Raw genomic sequence first — 18,682 nt, 5'->3', positions numbered from 1 at the left:
TTCAAAGGTTCATTTTATTGTCAAAGTATGCATGTACAATACAACTCTGACATTTGTCCTCTCCAGATAGCCATGAAATACGGAAAAACCACAGGGGTTGTTGAAAAAAAATACATCAACAAGTCCACCCCCCATACCCGCACAAAAAAGAAAACAAACTTGTAAACCCCCAAAACTTCCCACAAACCCCCTCACAGAAAAACTAACAGGTCGCTCACATGGAAAATGGTAGCTGGAACATCAAAAAGCCCAATCATCCCTACCCTCTCCCTCACAATAAACAGCGATGATAACATCAAACCCCCCAACCCTCTCCCTCACAAAAAAAACAGCGACGATAACATTAAACTCCCCAACCCCTTTCTCACAAAAAATAATGTCAATAGCATCAAAAGCCCCAATCCCCTCCTCGCAGAAATAAACAGCAGCAGTAGCATCAAAACCTTCTCTCACACAAAAACTAACAAATTGCTCACATAATAAAACACTAACAAAATTATCAGACCCCAATTCCCCAACTTCTCCCTCTCCTCAAATCGCCCACCTCACTGTGTGTTTAACTGTTCTGTGGAGAGGGGTATGGTCCAGGATTAGTTAAGTGGATGCTCACTGGGGAACTTATCAGCAGGTAGTGAAGCATGTAGATCATAGAACACAGATCTATGATAGTGCAGCAAAGTAATGGACCTTCAGCCAATGGAGTTGTGCCAAACTTTCAACCTACTCCAATATTGATCCAAACCTTCCAGTTTTACATCCAAGTGCAAGCCATTTATAAAAAATCACAAAGAGCAGGGGTCACAGAATAAATCCCCACAGAACACCACTGGTCATTGACCTCTAGATAGGATCCACTCTATCTACTGCAGGCCTTTTCTGAATCAACAGGGAATTATATGTTAGCCTGTCTACAAACAATGCACATTGGATGATGATGTAGGTATATAAAACCTTAATTAGACCACAACTGGAGTACGATGTGCAGCTTGGTCACTGCAGTACTGAAGAAGGTACAGACTTTGAGCCAATGCAGAAGTTCGCTAGGATATTGCTTGATTAGAGGATATGAACTATATGAGGAGGTTAGACAAAATTGGATTGTTTTCTCTAGACCATTTGTGACTGAGGGGGTGACCTGATAGAAATATATAAAATTAAGAGAAACATATTCTTCTTCTTGGACCCTTAGCTCCCAATGGAGCATAGCCCATCGATGAGTCACCATCCTCTGTTCTGATCTAGTTTCTCAAAGGTGGACCAGGGGTGTCCCCATTCTCTAATGTTGGCCTTGATATCTCTCCTTCATGTGCTCTTTGGAAATCCCTTTTCCCTCTTTCCTACACATGGTCTATCCCATGCCATTCCCTGCTGTTAATGTGCTCTGTAAATCCCACTTAACCAGTGCTATTGCTTCTGTTACTTCACCTGGAACTGGCTTATTATCGTTGAAAGCATAGTGAAAAGCTTTCCTTGCGTTACAGATTGAACCATTAAGGTAGTCGAAGGACTCTAATTTAATGCCTGCCTGGTGACATTGCTAGTCGGCTTCCTCAAGGTGTGGCTAGTCCACCTCCATTTCCATTTGCGTATTTGTATGTCTATGGATTCCTGGTTGGAGGGCTAAGAGCAACATACGCAAGATAATCTCAGGGTTCAAATGTTGAACTCCAGGGAGCATATATTTAAAGTAATTGGGGAAAATTTAATTGGGGATATATTTGAGGTACTTCTTTTATATATAGAGAATGGTGGGTACCTGGAATGTGCTGCCAGACCACCACACACATATTTTCTTCTCTGCTCTCCGTTTGCGCAGAGGATACAAAAGCCTAAAAGTAGGTGCCACCAGGCTCAAAGACAGCTTCTACCTTGCAGTTCCCTAGAGTGATAAGATACATTCTTGCCCTCAAAATCAACCAGGTTACGATCTTGCACCTTATTGTCTGCCTCCACCGTGCTTGCTCTGTAGCTGTGACACTTTATTCTGCACTCTGTTTTTGCTTTACCTTCGACTACCTTAATGGTTCAATCTGTAACGCAAGGAAAGCTTTTCACTATGCTTTCAACGATAATAAGCCAGTTCCAGGTGAAGTAACAGAAGCAATAGCACTGGTTAAGTGGGATTTACAGAGCACATTAACAGCAGGGAATGGCATGGGATAGACCATGTGTAGATAGATGGGATTGGTTTGGATCAGGATTCATGATTGGCCCAGACACCATAGGCTGAAGGGTCTATTCCTGTCCTGCATTGTTCTATGATGCAACACTGCTGAATAGCAGTTGTTCTTGACTTAAACATTACTAAAATCATTGGTGCATTTTGTTTCATAAGAAATGGGAACAGGAATTGGCTATTAGCCTCCTTACACCGGATCTGATACGGCCTCAGCTGTACTTTCCTGCCTGCTCCCCATAAGCTTCAGCTCCATAATTAATCAGTATTTTATCTGTTTTATATATTCAGTGTTTCAGAATCCACAAGAGTCGAGAATTCCCAAGGTTCATGAACTTAAGAGAAAAGAAATCTTCCTCCTTTCCATCTGAAATGACAACTTTACTCTGAGCCTACGTCGCTGAGTTTTAGCTTCTCTTACATGGAAAACGTCATAGAATTGACATTGTTCGAATTATTTATTATTTCAGCTGAATTATTGTGCAGACAATAATCTGTTTTAGAATATAGTCATCTTTTTCCCTTTATGATTGTTAATTATTATTTTCGGATTTACCTGTATGGTGATGATTATCTCTTAGAGCCTGCGCTGCTCAGAGGTGATAGGGAGCTTGCTGCTTGGCCTGCTTCCTGAGCCCAGCCCCTTTGAAGTAATGATGAATTATAGAACGTGGGTGTTTCAGGCAAGTTATATAACATTCAGCAGTGGCACAACCTGCCTTCCTCGACAGCGCTCAGCACAATAAAATAGTTTTCTTCGGCTCGTCTAAATAACAAGCGCAAAGCACAAATAAAACAGCGCTGAAGTTCAATCGCAGCACGGTGGGCTCTGTGCCCATTACCAAGCGATGAAGAATATTAGCTTTGCAAAAGCATGCACAGTTTTAATTGATTCTGAGAGTTTAGGCAGAAGTAAACCAGGGACTGCGGTGAGGCTGTGTGCATTAAATATTCATGCACTTCTGATTCATGTGAGAACATTTTCTGATTTTCAGATCTGCTCAGAAACCTCTTGCATTTAAAGTTTGTGCCTTTGTTTAACCCCACCACTCCACTCAAATCCTCTTCCCGCTACCCACCCCTTATTCTCGGCTTCCCCCCCCCCCCATCACAAAGATTTCCCCCACTACCACATCAGCTAGATCCTCTCTGCATTTTTGTTACTTTTCCATCGCTGTTGGAGTCCATACAGAATGCAAAGGTACCTGGGAAAGGCTGGAATTTGAAATGAAAGCAGAAGCTGCTCGAAATACACTGCAGGTCAGTAAGCTGGAAATAGACTGGTTAACGTTGCAAGGGAAGTGTGTTTATCAGGATTCAGTTCTGTTGAGAAATCTTAACCCTGACTCGTAACCTACCTTTTTTCTGTTCAGACAACCAGACCTGTAGCATATTTACAAGTTTCTTTTGTGTTTTTTTAATGATAGAAAAGGAAAATGATTTCGCAGTTCAGTGGAAGTGTTTTCTCCAGGTGTGAAGATCAAGGAAAATATGAAGATTTTATGCTACAAATCACCGAGATCTAGTCAGATTTAAATAGCAGCAAACTTCAAAGCACATTGTACAATAAAAAAATGCCTTCTTCGGACTGGTGGGAAATGCATTATGTAAACTAGGAACACAAAATATCTGAATAATGAAGAAATGGATAAATATGCAAAATGTACTTCCATTACAGGAATGCTCTTAGAAACAAGTCTTCCCTTAATGGAACAGCATATTGCATTGTCTAGACACAACATCTGCAATACTTTGATGAGTCCCATGTGACAGCTCATTTCCCATCTTATCTTAGGGATTTTTAATGATTCCCCATATGATAGACGATGGCTCCTATGTAATACCCCTATAATCCCATTAATGTTTCCCGTACAGTATGCTGGTCATGTTGATGATGTCCATATAGTTCTGAGATGATCTTAGGATTGAGGAGGTCTTTTGGGAAGGGTTTTTTTTCCTAATCCCTTGTGGTAAACATGCTTGTTGGGTTTTGACAAAACTGTGTTCCTAGCATGTTGGAGTTAACTTTCCCTACTCCCTGCCTGCCTACGGGAGGATGAATCACAGAATCATATTCTGTATACATACTTTGATAATAAATGTTCTTAGGCTTAGACCCCTTCTTTGCCAGAACATTGGATTTTTCCAGATTCTGACACTGAGGTTGCCCAGAAGGCTCAATATGTCATCTTCTTGGGCTCATTACTAAATGTTTGCAAGGTCAGAATAGAAGTCCATGTCGGCCACATCTGGGCTTTCTAAGTATTCACATCTATCACTTCGAGGGTTGTCCCGGAATCCCAAGATCTCAGACGTCACAGAAGTTGTCTAAGCGTGATTTCCTTTAACACGGTTTGACTGGCATGCACTAGATGCCACATATTCTTAATATATGATAACTAGCTGCCACATACTCATAAGAAGACATTCTCCAACGTATTATTGTCATAGGATCTTAGTAGAGCAAGGTCTTGATGCGGAAGCACAGGGGATAACAGAGCAGGGTCTACCACATGGACAAACAAACAGACACACATATATTCACCTCACATACACACACACATACGCACCTCCATCCACTTGATACCCTCACCTTTAATCCTTCTATCCACAAACCTCTTCTCCATCAGTTTCCCTCTCACACTCTGACACTCACCCCTCCCCCACATTCCCTTAGACACCTCTCTGCAACCCTTACTTTCCTCTTTCTTTCTCTTGCATCTTGTCGCTTGCCTCCAACCTTCCTGCTCCTCTCTCTTTGGCCCTTTTCTCATCCTCAACATCTTCTCTCTCCCCAGTTACAGGAAGCAGATACCTGGGTGACCGTCAGGTGAGGGAACGGGAATAGGCAGTCAGTAATGCATACTCTTGTAACTGTTCTTCTCAACAACAGGCATACTACTTTGGACACTGTTGGTGGAGGGGGGTGGCGGAGATCCACAACAGGGTCTCTGGCACTGAGTTTGGCTCTATGGCTCAGAAGGGAAGGGGAAGGGGAGGAGAAAAAGAGTGCAGTAGTAATATGTGATTCCATAGTTAGAGGAACAGTCAAGAGATTCTGAAAGAGACATAGGGTTGGTATTTTTCCCCCCAGGTGCCACAGTCAGGTATGTCTAAGATCAGGTCCACAGTATTCTAAAGGGGGAGGGTGAGCAGCCAGCAGTCGTGTTACATATTGGCATCAATTACATAGATCGGTAAAGGAAGGAGATTCTGAAGAGAGAATATAGGGAGTTAGGTAGGAAGCTGAAAAGCAGAACCTCCAGAGTAGTGATCTTTAGATTGCTACCTGTGCCATGTGCCATTGAGGGTATCAATGGGATGAATTGACAGATGAATGCGTGACTGAAGAATTGTTGCAGGAGACGGGGGTTCATTCAGATTTATGGATCATTGGAATCCCTTCTAGGGAAGGTACGGTCTGTACTAAAAGGACGGGCTCCTCCTGAACTCAAGGGGCACAATATCCTTGCAGACAGGTTTGCTAGAGCTGTTGAGGAGGGTTTAAACTGATTTGTCAGGGGGATGGATATCAGTGTGATAAGACTGAGGGTGAGGAACTGTATACAAGTAGATGTAGTGTGTAGTGAGACTGTGAGAAAAGACAGGTAAATGGCAGTGCAAAATTAGGATGAGTTGAAATGTAACATGGGGGCAAAGTCAAAAAGGGTGATGAATACCGGACTGAAGGTATTATATTTGATCGAAGGTGTTACATAAGGAATAAGGTAGATGATCTTGTAGTGCACTTAGAGTTTGGCTGGTGTGACATTGTGGGCATCACTGAGTTATGGCTGAAAAAAATATCATAGTTGGGAACTCAGTATCCAAGGATAATCATTGTATCAAATGGACAGGCAGGCAGGTAAAAGGGGTGGGTGGTTCTGTTGGTAAAAATGAAATTAAATCCTTTAAAAGATGTAGAACACTTGTCGGTAGAATTAAAAAATTGCAAGGGTAAAAAGACCCTGAATGGAAGTTATGTACAGGCCTCTGAACAGTAACCAGGATGTGGGCTACCAATTACAATGGGAAATAGAAAAGACATGAGAAGAGAGATGCTGCAATAGTCATAAGGGATTTGAATATGCAGCTTGATTGGGAAAATCAGGTCGATGTTGTATCCCAAGAGAGGCTATTTGTAGAATGCCTACGGAATGGCATTTTAAAGCAGCTTATGATCGACTCCAGTAGGGGAAAGGCAATTCTGGATTGCATATTGTGTAATGAACCAGAATTGATTAGGGAGCTTAAGGCAAAGTAACTTTAAGGAGCAGTGAACATTATATGAAAGAATTCACCATGCAATTTGAGAGGGAGAAACCAAAGTCTGATGTAAGATTATCACAGTAGAGTAAAACGAATTACTAAAGTATGAGAGAGGGGAGCTGGTTAAAGTTGATTGGAAGGGGATACCAGTAAGGCAGAATAGCAATGGCTGGTGTTCCTGGCAGCATTTCAGAAGGAGTACGATAAATATATCCCAAAGGAGAACTATTCTAAAGGGAGGATGACACATCTGTGGCTGACAAGGGAAGTCATGGACAAGATTAAAGCAAAAGAGAGCGCATACATTACAGCAAAAGTTAGTGGGAAGTTCAAGGATTGGGAAGCTTTTAAATACCAACAGAAGGCAACCAAAAAAACCATAAGGAGAAAAAAGATGAAATATGACGGTAAGCTGGCTAATAATATAAAGAGGATACCAAAAGTTTTTTTTAGATATATAAAGAGTAAAAGAGAGGTGAGAATGGATATTGGACTGCTGAAAAATGATGCTGGACATGTGGTAATGGGGCAAAGAAATGGTGGGCTACATTATTAATTATTTTGCATCAGCTTTCACTGTGGAAGACACCAGCATTATTCCAGAAATTCCAGAATGTTAGGCAGCAGAAGTAAGTGTAGCTGCTATTTCTAAAGCGTAGGTGCTTGGGGAATTGAAAGGTCTGAAGGTAGATAGGTCACTTAGACCAGATGGACTACATCCAGGAGTTCTGGAAGAGGTAGCTGAAGAGATTGTGGAGGCATTAGCAATGATCTTTCAAGAACCACTAGATTCTGGAATGGTTCTGGAAGACTGGCAAAATGCAAACCTCTCTCTACTCTTTAAGAAGGGTGGGAGGCAGAAGAAAGGAAAATAAAAGCCAGTTAGCCTTATTTTAGAGATGCCAGAGATGATTATTAAGAATGATGTTTCTGGGTACTTGGAGGCATATGATAAAATAGGCCAAAGTCAGCATGGTTTCCTTCAGAGGAAATATTGCCTGAAAAATCTGTTGGAATATTTTTGAGGAAATAACAGGCAGGATAGACAAAGGAGAGACAGTAGATGTTGTTTAATTGTATTTTTCAAAGGCCTTTGACAAGGCTCCTTAACAAAATAAGAGACTGTGATATTACAGGAAAGATACTAGCATAGATAGAAGATTGGCTGACTGGCAGGATAGATAGATAGATAGATAGATAGATAGATACTTTATTCATCCCCATGGGGAAATTCAACTTTTTTCCAATGTCCCATACACTTGTTGTAGCAAAACTAATTACATACAATACTTAACTCAGTAAAAAAAAATATGATATGCATCTAAATCACCATCTCAAAAAGCATTAATAATAGCTTTAAAAAGTTCTTAAGTCCTGGCGGTAGAATTGTAAAGCCTAATGGCATTGGGGAGTATTGACCTCTTCATCCTGTCTGAGGAGCATTGCATCGATAGTAACCTGTCGCTGAAACTGCTTCTCTGTCTCTGGATGGTGCTATGTAGAGGATGTTCAGAGTTATCCATAATTGACCGTAGCCTACTCAGCGCCCTTCGCTCAGCTACCGATGTTAAACTCTCCAGTACTTTGCCCACGACAGAGCCCGCCTTCCTTACCAGCTTATTAAGACGTGAGGCGTCCCTCTTCTTAATGCTTCCTCCCCAACACGCCACCACAAAGAAGAGGGCGCTCTCCACAACTGACCTATAGAACATCTTCAGCATCTCACTACAGACATTGAATGACATTGAATGAAAGGCAACGAATGGGAATAAAGGAGGCCTTGGTGCCCGTGACAAGTGGTGCTCCCCACGTATCGGTGTTGGGACTACTTCTTTTGATGTTATATGTCAATGATTTGGATGACAGGATTAATGTTTTGTGGCCAACTTTGCAGATGATATGAAGGTAGATGGAGGGATACGTAATGTTGAGGAAGCAGAGTGTCTGCAGAAGGACTTGGAAGGATTGGGGGAATAGGCAGATAAAATATAGTGCAATGAAGTTTATGATCATGTACTTCGGTAGAAGGAATAAAGTTGTAGACTATTTTCTGAACAGAAAGAAAATTCAAAAATCAGACATACGAGTGTACTTAACAGTCCTTGTGCAGGACTCCATAATTCCCTGAAGGCTAAGTTACAGGCTGAGTCATTGGTAAGGAAGGGAAATGCAATGTTAGCAGTCATTCTGAGAGGATGAGAATATGAGAGCAAGGAGATAATGCTGAGGCTTTATAAGGCATTGGTCAGACTGCACTTGGAGTATTGTGAGTAATTCTGAGCCCCTGTAATAATGGTAACACAATTTGTTCAGCTGGTTTCTATTTAGACTTTGTAATTTTGTTCACGTTCACTTTCATTCCTGACTGCAGCTCCATTGGATCTCTGTTTGCTGTTTCTATTGATACAGGAATTCCAATTTGTGTTTTAAATGTAAGTTGTCCTTTATTTAAGGGCCATTTTTGAATGCTTTCTTGTAAGAGACTACAAACTAAATGATATCTCAGTGCATCATTGAGCTGACAATGTTCAGACAATCTCTAAATTTGTACTTTTTTGTCTGTTTTATTTGCTTCAAAATATTGTTCAATTAGTTCACTATACATGAGCCAGTATTTCTTGCAGAATCGAACATGCCAGTCTTTCCAATGTAGCCAGCCACAGCAGCTCTTTTTATTTTGTGATCAGTATTCCTTATTTATGAACCCATGAATTCTTCTGTTTTCTGACTTTAAAAAAAATCAATAGGATCTTCCCTTCTGAAGAACATTTGCTGCACTGCATTTTTTGTTAACTTTACGGTCTCTGCATGTACTGGGCTGCGTTTCTTTCTCGCTGTTCCTCACTGCATTGCTTTTTTGTTTGAACGCTTTGCTGTGCTTCAACAAGTTGATAGCTATCACAGGTTCATTATCACCACTGTTACATTTTCTCACTTCAAATGAAAATGCGGGAGACCAGGAATAGGTGTCTAACTCGGTGTTTTTTTTAAGTGAGGTGTGCATGATGACGTGTGTAATTCACGTATTTATACATATAACCCACAATGAAATAGTTAAATGAACAAGAATGCTTAATTAACAACATATTTACAGGATTACTCAACTATCACTGAAATATTCAGTACACATCAATTCCCAAAGGAGTTATCTTTTCCCCAGTACAAGTTCTTAGTTGGATATCTGCAGGCTTTAAAGTTGGCGTCTTTGAAATGTGCAAACTCATTCTGTGGAATGACTGAAACAGCTGAGTCAGTGTCCAATTCCATTTTAGTTAATTTTCCGCTCACTTCTGGTATAAGCCATATTGTTTGTCTCCTGTCAGTTTTTATATTGTAAATTTCAAGGCTACCCAGCCCTGTGTCACACTCATTATGATCAGGTTTTCATCGACAGCTTGCAGATTAGTGCTCCTTTTGAAACTGCAACTTGAGCTTTTATCTTTTTTTCTTCTCTGTGTAGTCCATTTGTTTTAGCCTACACTCAAATATGACTGAAATTCTCATGGTCCGATCATTAATTCCCTATCTTGCTCCTAAGTTTCTTTGAATATGCCATGGTCCCAATCGTTAATTTCCCAAATTGCTTCCAATTCTCTTTAATGATGGCACACCTGGTTTCCATCAAAGACTCAGCATAAGAACCGGTACATCACAACCACTAGTTGCCAGTTTGTTGGTCTTTTTCCTGGGAGTAAACTACGTTTCCCGGCCGCTTAGAACCGTTTGTTCTAAATTTAGCTCCAGTTTCAAGGGTTACCTATGAGACTCAAACTCTTCGTAAAAGCCGAGAAGTTCAAATTTCACATTCCTTCAGTCAGTTTCTTAGGATACATCATCGAGAGCGAGCAAGTGAGAGCAGGTACCGAAAAGATCCAGGTGGTAGCGGAGTGGCCAACACCTACGACACTCAAGCAGCTCTGGCAATTTCTGGGATTTGCAAACTTTTATCGTTGTTTCATTAGGGAGTACAGGCGGGTGGCAGCGCCCCTTACTTGTCTCACCTCCCCTAAGAGTCTGGGTCTGGCTGAGTCCGTTGAGTCTCTTTGACTATGGCCTCGATCTCCCAGGTGAGGGCAGCCACTACACAGGATGGCGGAAGGATGGTCTCGGGGTTGGGAAGGCCCTCCTCAGAAATGTATTGACGGGAGAGGACATCGGGCTTCCTGTTCTTGGACCCCGGATGAGAGGTGAGTGTAAATCTGAACCGACCAAAATATAATGCCCAACGGGCCTGGCGGGAATTCAGGCATTTGGCAGTTTGGATATATGCAAGGTTCTTGTGATCAGTCCAGACGATAAACGGATGTTCTGTTCCCTCCAGCCTGTGCCTCCGCTCCTCCAAAGCAAGTTTGACCGTCAGTAACTCCCGGTTCCCTACGTTGTAATTTCGTTCGGCAGGGGACAGCTGGCGAGAAAGGAAGTCACAGGGATGAAGTTTTTGGTCAGGGCCTGAACGTTGAGAGAGGACTGCCCCCCACCCCAGAGTTGGAGGTGTCAAACTCCACAATGAATTGACAAGAGGGGTCTGGTTGGACCAGGATGGGAGCGGAGGTGAAACACCTCTTCAGCTATGAGAAGGCAGAGTCCGCTTCGGGGTCCCAGTGAAACAGCCGACCTTCTCATCCATCATGTCGTCTGCCTTCACAGGATTCCATTAGACATTATTTCTGACCAGGGCCCCCAATTCGTCTCAGGTTTGAAGATCTTTTTGTCAAGCCCTTGGAACCTCAGTAAATCTATCGTCCAGCTTTCATTCACAGACAAACGGGCAAACAGAGTGAGCTAACCAGGATTTGGAAGCAGCACTGTGCTGCATAACCGCTAACAACCCGTCTGCCTGAAGCACCCGTCTCACTTGGGTAAAGTATGCCCACAACTCCCTGGTCAGCACCACCACCAGAATGTCTCCCTTTGAATGCTCCCTTGGTTACCAACCCCTTCTGTTCTCCGCTCATGAAGATGACATTGCTGTGCCTTCTGTTCAGGCCCATCTCCACCGGTGCCGCAAGATCTGGGAAGACACAAACGCGGCCCTGCTCCGTTCAGCCGACCACAACCAGAAGACTGCCGATCGCCACTGGATTTCTGCACCTGATTATCGGCCTGGGCAGAAGGTTTGGCTCTCTTCTAAAGAGTTCCCCCTTCAGAATGAGCCCAGGAAACTTGTCCTCCCCATTTCCTGGGACCATTTGAGATTGAGAGTATTATCAACCCCTCCGACTCAAACTACCCAAATCCATGCACATCCATCCTACATTCCACGTTTCCCAATTGAAGCCGGTATCTGTCAGCCCTTTATACCTTCCTGCCGAACCCCTTCCACCTGCCCGGATCGTGACACCCACCCAGTGTACACCGTCCAGTGATTACTGGATGTGCGCCGCTGAGGCAGGGGCCTCCTAGTCGATTGGGAGGGATACAGCCTAGAGGAACTCTCCTGGATTCCCCGCTCCTTCATCTTGGACCCTTCCCTCATCTGTATTTTCCATCGGGACCATCTGGACAAGCCCGGTGAAGTGCCTGGAGACTCCCATTGGCGGGGGAGGTTATTGTCATAGTCTCGATCATTAATTCCCTATCTTTCTCCTAAGTTTCTTTGATTATGCCATGGTCCCAATTGTTAATTTCCCAAATTTCTTCCAATTCTCTTTGATGATGGCACACCTGGTTTCTGTCAAAGACTCAGTACAAGAACCTTTACGTCACAACCAGTTTGTTGGTCTTTTCCCTGTGAGTAAACTATGTTCCCTGACAGCTTAGAACCGCTCGTTCTAAGCTTAGCTCCAGTTTCAAGGGTTACCTATGAGACTCCATTTCTCTGAGTCAAAGCTCCATGTCAAGGTTCCATATCAGGGCTCCATGTCACGATCCCTCCTGCATGCTGTTCGGCGTTTACGCCCATGTAAAACATCCAAACTCAATCTCCGTGCCTGTGTTCACTTCGGTCGCTCATTGCAACAGAAATATTAAATACACAACATCTGCCACAGTGTTGCAGTTGCTGTATTTGCTGCATGACTATCCAGCCCAGGTTCACTGTAGACCAGGACCACAATATGACAAGAAATTCCTGCTGTATTCTGTCTCTCTATGCCTACTATCAAACTGTGTATGAACATCCTAAGCCCTCAACTTTACTTACCGAGTGCTTCAAGCTGGTGGGATGGCTGGCTTCCTCTGTTCTATTATAAATTTATTTCTAATTAGCACATACCTGTGATTTCTGATCCTGTTAGTCTTCCTTATTTCATAGCAATAATCATGACTTCCAGCAGGATTGGAATAAGCAAATTTAATTCACTGCAATCTACCTTGTTATGATTGCCTCTGGCTGCTTCCTACTGTTATGCAATTAATCCTTTAACTATAATGCAATGCATCTAAGATTCACAGACTTCACTGAAAACAGGTATAAGTAGTTCTTCTGATAATTTAACACTAAAATGGCTGTTACATTAGCTTGTAACGCCCATAAAATGGTGCTCCAAAGGGAGCTTTAATGATCACCATAGGAGTGTTCTGTTATAAATTCCACATAGAGGTTTAAAGACAGTTCTTGGGAAAGAGGTTAGCTGTCATATATTAACTCAGCAACAAAAAGCCTCATATTCAGAGTAAGATTTGAAATAAAGACAAAAAGGCCCTGTTGTGTATTTAATATTTCAACGATATATGAGTAATCTTGTGTGTGTGTGCATATATATTATATAGTTTGATTAAGCATTTGTGTTCATTTAAATAATTAATTATGGATTATATGTAAAAATATGCTAATTGCAAGTGTCATCGCATTACTATGTGATGGTGTGCACCTTGCTGAAAGTAAAAAGCGAGGCTACACTCTCATTCCTCGTGACTTCCCTGCGCCTTCCTTTGAATTAATTTAATGTTTTGAAGTTACAAAACAGAACAGGCCCCTTTTGCAGTATTTTGATTAATAAAATTCATCAATTCAGTTCCTTTTTCTCATCTCTTAATGCATTCATTAAATTCTCATTCAGTGGCATTAATTGTTCTTGCCAATTTTTTTAAGCTGCTTCCCCTTTCATACCATTGTACAAATTGATGTTATGAATACTGTTGTAATATGTTTACTTATGTGTAGTGGGTAATGAGTATTTAATTTCCATTTAAACACATAGGAATAAAAAAAACACATACTTATTGCTTTGAAAGTACCCCTCTTGAAATCCTATTCCTAATCTCCAGGTCCTGTCTCAGCATCCTTTCTCGTAATGGTGTTGGCATCTACTTGTTCTCAGTGAAGTCGAGGGCAGACTGTTAGAATACAGGAAGTAGACAATGACCGAGTTCCATAAATACTCCGACAATATTGCCCGTAAATAGCCCCCCTGCTCTGTTATGTTACAAGGCAGTACTCCTCGATAATGTTTACTTTATTTCAAACACAGCAAGATAACAGTTAAACAATATTCTTTGATTAATATTTTATTGCTTCTAAAAATACTCTCGGAATTTCACAGCAGCTCATGAATATTAATACATGGATGTGCTTTAAGTGCTTTGTTGTGGGTTGGGACTGATACTGCTTTTCCAGATGTCTCCAGCTAAACCTAGGGCACTATATAATAACCAATGAGGTCAATCCTGTTCACTTCAGGTCTCCAGTGAGGCACTCTGCTCATGTTTATAGTTGGAGACCTCTGCCAACTCAGCTGAGTTGCCTTACCAGTGTCTTACCATTTTTGAGCTTCATTCAGACCTCACTGGTAATTTATAGTATATCAATTAATAACAAGTCATAAAAATTAGTTTTTGCTAACCCAGTGTATCTTTAAGTGTGGTACACGTTATTCTCTGAGTGCTTGTGGTCTTGTTCATTCTCTGATCCTGATTGGATAAGGGACTCTTGTTCTGTGCTTGTTATATAGGAATTTAACAGTTTCACAATCTACCTTTCAGACTGCAGCATTGCCTTAAGTATTCAACGTGGCAACGGTAAATATAAATAATTACATAAAATGGTGACAGCTCAGATTTCCAATACAGAGTTCAGCCTTTTCCTGACTGATCGGTAGATTGAGTAACAAGTCACAGAAATTAGTTTTTGCTTCACCTTGAATTGAATATCAGGCCCACCCTGTTGCTTCCCATTGCCTGCTGGGTAGTCCTTGCCTCAGTCCCCTCACTGCTTACCACATGGTGCAGAGTCGTGATAGTCATCTGCAGAAAGTCCCAGATCTGCCCCCGCCACTTCGACATGCCACTGGAGTGCTCTGTTATGTCTCTTGCCTGAAAATGGCCTCCTTCATGCCTACTCTAATTGAGGCTTCTTGGTTGCTGCAGAGGTGTCATAGACTAAGGCTCCAGAGCATAGCACTGATCATTCAATAAACTTCCTTGTGCAAAGCAGTTAGTGATAGATTGCCTTACAATGAAAGTATTACAGCAGCCTCCTGGGAAGTACAATTCAATACTCATAGCCATAATTCAGCGATGTATTAGTAAGAGGTGGGTGGCAGGGAAGAGATATGTCTCTACCAAATGAGATGAAAGGTGCTCCTTCCTTCCACCAGCCTGCAGGGCACCCTTGGGCTAAGTGTAGCACCTGATTAATCCCCCGATCAGGGTCACATGAAGCTATGGGACTAGGTGGTGGGTGGTCAGATGTACAGGTGGAATATATCACAAGACCTGGTTATGCGACCGCTGATGTCATGCAGACAATCTCCGAAGAGTATTGATAATGGTTGGGGTCACCCATCTTGTAAGGTGGCTGGCCAGAAGACGGCAATGACAAACAACATCTGTAGAGGACAATCATGGTCATGGAAATACCATGATCATCTGCATCATATGACATGGCACACAATGAACAAACGATTATTAAGAGGAAATCATTTCGATTTATAGTGGTGATGTCATGGCATCATTATTTAGTACACCACGATGCCAAATAAACTCCCCACACCTGCCTCAATGTTCAGTAATCCCATTATTCTTAAAGACTGTAAAGTTCCCTTTCCCCTTTTACTGCTTCTGGTTGTACTTGGAGGAAGAAAAGAATTAAGCAAATAATACACAAGAGACTGATACATCTCCCCATTGATCTGATTGTTGGTGTCACCAGTTACAGCCTGGAATGATCAAAATATTGCAAGTGAAGGCATTTGAGACCTTGAGAGTCAATGCAGTACAAAATTTCAGGAAGAGTCCTCACCAGGATGAAGAAAAAGCCTACCAGCCCTGTTCTGAAATGCAGATGCTAATTCTAATTGGAGGGCTGGTTCAGACCTTTGCGTGGACAACACTGGAAAAGTAAAAAATGGCAGAGCTTAGGTTTGAACCTACAAATATTAAATCTGAAAGGAAATGATATATTGGGACAACCTGACGCTTAATATATTTTAGAATCCTTGATCTGAGAACAGCAGCTTAATATGCTTAATATCCTCAGAACTCCGCCTGAATGTTTAAGCATCATTAGTGGATAAGTTCAATTTCTCATAACATCTCAAGATGCAGAAAGATTGATGCACACCTCTGTTCTTAGCTGATTAGACTACTGTACTGCACTTATTTCAGGACTGCCCAAGAAAGATATAAATAGGCCATAGCTTGTTCAAAATGCAACAGCAAGAATCTTAACCAATAAAAAAGAAAATCTGAGCACATTTCACCGATTTTGGCATCATTACACTGGCTGTCTGTGTTCTTTAGGACCAATTTTTAAAATATTTTTAATTGTATATCAGGCTTTGAATAATCTAGCTTCTCCATGTATTTTGGAGTTTCTATCCCTTTACACCCCTAATTGTAATCTTGGATCCACCAGTACTGGTTTGCTTAGTGTTCCGAGAGCCAAGTTCAAAGTACGTATTTGTCGCCCTATACAACCCTGAGATTCATTTTCTTGCTGGAATACTCAACAACTCTAGAGAATAGTAACTAGAAAAGGATCACTGAAAGATCAGCCAGAGTGCAGAAGACAACAAACTGTGCAAACGCAAATGCAAACCAAAGGAGTTGAATGACTTCAGACCTGTTGCCTTGACGTCGCACGTGATGAAGACCATGGAGCGGCTGATAATACAGAATCTGAGGCCACAAACCAGGCATGCCCAGGATCCTCTTCAGTTTGCATATAAGGAGAAGGTGGGAGTGGAGGATGCTATCACGTATTTGCTGCACAAATCACTCTCTCACCTAGAGGGGGTCAGTTGTGCTGTGAGGATTACATTCCTTGACTTCTCTAGTGCCTTTAACACCATCCAGCCCAAGATCTTAAGGCACAAACTAACAGAGATGGGAGTAGACTCTCACATGGTGGATTGGATAGTGGACTACTTGACAGATAGACCTCAGTATGTGCGGTTGGGAGACTGTAGGTCTGATACAGTGGTCAGCAGCACAGGGGCGCCGCAGGGAACCGTACTCTCTCCGGTCCTGTTCACCCTGTACACATCAGACTTCCAATATAACTCAGAGTCCTGCCATGTGCAGAAGTTCGCTGATGACACGGCCATAGTGGGGTGTGTCAGGAATGGACAGGAGGAGGAGTATAGGAAACTGATACAGGACTTTGTGATATGGTGCAACTCAAACTACCTGCGTCTCAATATCACCAAGACCAAGGAGATGGTGGTGGACTTTAGGAGATCTAGGCCTCATATGGAGCCAGTGATCATTAATGGAGAATGTGTGGAGCAGGTTAAGACCTACAAGTATCTGGGAGTACAGTTAGACGAGAAGCTTGACTGGACTGCCAACACAGATGCCTTGTGCAGGAAGGCACAGAGTCGAATGTACTTCCTAAGTAGGTTGGCGTCATTCAATGTCTGTAGTGAGATGCTGAAGATGTTCTATAGGTCAGTTGTGGAGAGCGCCCTCTTCTTTGTGGTGGCGTGTTGGGGAGGAAGCATTAAGAAGAGGGACGCCTCACGTCTTAATAAGCTGGTAAGGAAGGCGGGCTCTGTCGTGGGCAAAGTACTGGAGAGTTTAACATCGGTAGCTGAGCGAAGGGCGCTGAGTAGGCTACGGTCAATTATGGATAACTCTGAACATCCTCTACATAGCACCATCCAGAGACAGAGAAGCAGTTTCAGTGACAGGTTACTATCGATGCAATGCTCCTCAGACAGGATGAAGAGGTCAATACTCCCCAATGCCATTAGGCTTTACAATTCTACCGCCAGGACTTAAGAACTTTTTAAAAGCTATTATTAATGCTTTTTGAGATGGTGATTTAGATGCATATCATATTTTTTTTTACTGAGTTAAGTATTATATGTAATTAGTTTTGCTACAACAAGTGTATGGGACATTGGAAAAAAAGTTGAATTTCCCCATGGGGATGAATAAAGTATCTATCTATCTATCTATCTATCTATCTATTAAAAAATAACAATAAATAACGAGAACATGAGATAATAAGATATAAAGTCCTTAAAGTGAGATCATTGGTTGTGGGAACATCTCAATGGATGGGGAAAGTGAGTGTTGTTATCCCCTTTTGTTCAAGACCCTGATAGTTGAGGAGAGATAACTGTTTCTGAAACAGGTGGTCGGAGTCCTGAAGCTCTTGTGCCTTCTATCTGATGTCAGCAGCAAAAAAAGAGCTTGGCCTAGATGGGGAGGATTTCGGCTGATTTCCTACGACAGTGCTTCATGTAGGTGTGCTCAATGTGCTTAATTCTCATGTAGGTGTGCCCACTTCATGTGGGTGGAGTTTACCTGTAGCATGGTGGGCTGAATCCACTACCTTTTGATTTCCACTCAAAGGCACTGGTGTTTCCATACCAGGCCATGATGACAGTGTTTCATGTAAATGTGCTCAGTGGTTGGGAGGGCTTTACCTGTGATGTACTGGGCTGAATCCATATAAGAGCATACAAGAACCAGTGAAGCGGCCTGATGCTCTAATACACCAAAACCCTGGAATACTCTAGTGACTGAGATACGCCAGGCTAATACTATGGAACATTTCAAAACACTTCCAAAAACCTACTTTTTAAAAAATTTGGCCTATTTATAGGATTAATTAATGCCTATTGATGATGATTACATGTGAATAATTTGGTATATTCAATTACATTTTCTTCTAAATAATATTTGTCTTAACTTAAGATTTTTAATTTTGGCTTGTATTTTTATGATTTTATTGATTTAGTTTTACAACCTATGTAAAGCAATTTGAGCCTGAATCTTATTGTATAAAAGGTGCTATATAAATAAAGTTAGTATTAGGCCCTGGCTCTCTGTTGTATTCTGTGATCC

The 18,682-nt window shown here is 41.9% G+C and overlaps 1 long non-coding RNA gene across 1 annotated transcript in view; it reads left to right on the top strand.

The window, feature by feature from the left end:
- The first annotated feature begins 8,638 nt into the window (after nucleotides 1-8,638).
- LOC140738436 (uncharacterized) overlaps nucleotides 8,639-18,682 on the top strand; it is a 182,281-nt gene continuing 172,237 nt past the window's right edge. Inside the window, exon 1 of the long non-coding RNA XR_012101373.1 lies at nucleotides 8,639-8,711. This is a non-coding gene — a long non-coding RNA (uncharacterized lncRNA). The remainder of the gene's footprint in view (nucleotides 8,712-18,682) is intronic.

This window comes from Hemitrygon akajei, chromosome 14 (assembly GCF_048418815.1).
Source record: "Hemitrygon akajei chromosome 14, sHemAka1.3, whole genome shotgun sequence".
NCBI classification, from domain to species: Eukaryota; Metazoa; Chordata; class Chondrichthyes; order Myliobatiformes; family Dasyatidae; genus Hemitrygon; species Hemitrygon akajei.
This window is presented reverse-complemented; position numbering and strand designations above follow the sequence as displayed.